The sequence below is a fragment of the Mustela lutreola genome, chromosome 16 (genome assembly GCF_030435805.1).
Source record: "Mustela lutreola isolate mMusLut2 chromosome 16, mMusLut2.pri, whole genome shotgun sequence".
Taxonomy (NCBI): domain Eukaryota; kingdom Metazoa; phylum Chordata; class Mammalia; order Carnivora; family Mustelidae; genus Mustela; species Mustela lutreola.
Genome location: NC_081305.1, coordinates 27,609,435 through 27,612,003, shown reverse-complemented (window position 1 = coordinate 27,612,003; position 2,569 = coordinate 27,609,435). Strand labels below are relative to the sequence as shown.

Genomic DNA, 2,569 nt, shown 5'->3' with positions numbered 1-2,569 from the left:
TAAAAGCAGAAGTTAATGAAATGGGAAACAAAGAAACAATAGAAACAAACCTCAAACTTGTTTTTTGAAAAGAAAAAAATAAATGAACTATTTTGTGATTAAGACTAAGCATGGGGGAAAACATGAAGATATAAATAAAACAGATATGAAAGTAAAGGGGGTCACAAATACAACAGACACTCCTAAAAATGGTAAGAAAATAGGTTGAGTAGCTTGATACCAGTAAATTTGGAAAGAACAAAATTTGAATCATTCTCTAGAAAAAGAGAACTTACCAAAATAGACTCATAGAAAATAAAAAAATTGAATAGATCTATATTAATTAAAGAACTGGAACTGATACATAAAAATATATACTCCCCCCACCAAAAAATATCACAAGCCAGCTGGCTTTATAGGGAACACAGTCGAACTTTCTGTGATCATTATGTTAAAATTTTCCAGAGAATACAAGAAACAGAAATGTTCCCAACCCATTTTATTGAGGATAGCATACCATGACACAAAAATTGAAAAAATACAGTATTAGAAAGGATGTAACTCAGCTCATTCATAAACATATTTTAAAAAATCCTGAGGAATGTATTAGTACCCCACAACCAACTATTTATACTTTGTATATAAACACACAAAGACAGACACATATACATGTAAGTACAAAGTAGAAATAATCTCTAGAATTCAAGGCTGGTTTAATACTAGAAAATCTTTTTGTGTGTTTTAACACTTTTGTAAACTAAAGGAGAAAAAAATTAATTACCTTACTATGTATAAAAAAGGCAATATTCAATTTAACAGATAGTTATCATAAAAAGAAAAACTCTCCAAAAACCAGAAATAAAAGGAAATTGTTTAAAACCTGACACAATATATTTTAAAACACTACAGAAAACATCATAATTAATAATATAACTTTAGAAGCATTCAGTGGCAGTATCGTAGCCAATGAGGTTTATCCGAGGCACAATTATTGCTAATTGAAAGAAAAAGAAGAGAAAAATAATGGGTATTACTATAACTGTTCAACATTCTTCTGTTGGTCCTAGCCAGTGTAATAAGACAGATTTTTTTAAAAAGAAGAAAAAAAGAAAACTTAAAATAATTACAACTAATCATTGTTAAATAGGCCTGTTCAAAATTTTTTGAAGGATTTTGGCTGATCTTGATATTTCTACACAGACTAAGTGTACCTTCCCAAACTAGAATCCATAAAGCCACATTTCCCAGACTGCTTCACTCTTAGGTGCAGATCTGTTAAATTACAAATCTTCCTAATTGTATTTTTCCAATCAGAGAGTCACAAGAGCCTTTGATCCAAAAACGGATGGTAAGTAGGGCATCGCAATTCTAATGCTCCCTTTCAGACTCAAAAGAGTTCTGAGTTAGATGATACATTGTACATTTACCTCAATTACATGGGCAAAAAGGCAACAGGTGGAGTTATTTGGCTAATGCAAGTCATGACAGAAATGGCATGGATCTGGAGGTCTTAGTTATGGAAGCCTGGATCTAGCAGGATCTGTATGATGGTGGAGGGAATACAGTTCCAGCGCCAGCAATCTGTGTTTTAATAAGCAAATGAGGTGATTTTGATGCACACAGTTTGAGAGTCACTGCTCTAGACAATTCCTGTCCATGTGCACAAGGAGAAATATGTAAGGATGTTTACTATGACACTATTTGTAATACCAGAGTAAGTGAAAACTGTCTTGGCATCTTTGGTAAGGGAAGAGATAAATAACTGACCTCGTTGTACTATAGATTCTATATCACAGTTCAAATGAATGAACTGTATCACCATGGATAAATCGCAGAAACCTAATGCTAAATGGGAAGTGCAAGCTGCAAAAGGATTTAGAAGGCATGATATCATTTATCTAACATTTTGAAGCACACAAAACCATGGAATATATTACTTATGATATTTATGGAATTTTTTTAAAACACAAAAACATGGAACGATTCAAACACACCAATTTCAGGACAGTGGTTATCTCTAAGGAGGAAAGGAAGATAAGAAAATATGACAGCATCTTAATAGTTATTAAATCTGATAATGGGTTCATTGGTTTTTGTTATATTCTCTGTATTTTTCTTCATATTTAAAAAACAAAACAAAACGAAACAACCTTGGGGCACCTAGATGGCTCAGTCAGTTAAGCATCTGACTCTTGGTTTCAGCTCAGGTCATAATCCCAGGGTTGTCAGCCTCATGCCAGTGTGGAGTTTTCTTGAGATTCTTTCTCTCCTTCTCCCTCTGCCCCACCCCTGCTCACCCACACAGACTCTCGCTTTCACGCTCTTTCTCTAAAATAAACAAATCTTAAAAAAAGAAAAAACTTCATTAAAATTTTAAAAATGTTTGTTTTTCAAGCAAACTTTCATTTGATAAAATGGTTTTATCAAATATGCAGTAATGTTGCCACGTTTCATTTCCCAGGACTTACTGTCAGATAGAAGCTCAGTGCACAAAGGTACAATGCTGTATCAACCACCTCAGTAAACACGTATTTTTAAATTCAGTTTGTATTCAACTTGATCCCGAATTGTTGGCAGTCAACAATTTAGG

General features: G+C 33.2%; 1 pseudogene; it reads left to right on the top strand.

Moving 5' to 3' along the window:
* The first annotated feature begins 919 nt into the window (after positions 1–919).
* On the top strand, positions 920–1,049 carry LOC131819063 (U4 spliceosomal RNA; annotated as a pseudogene).
* The last annotated feature ends 1,520 nt before the right edge of the window (positions 1,050–2,569 follow it).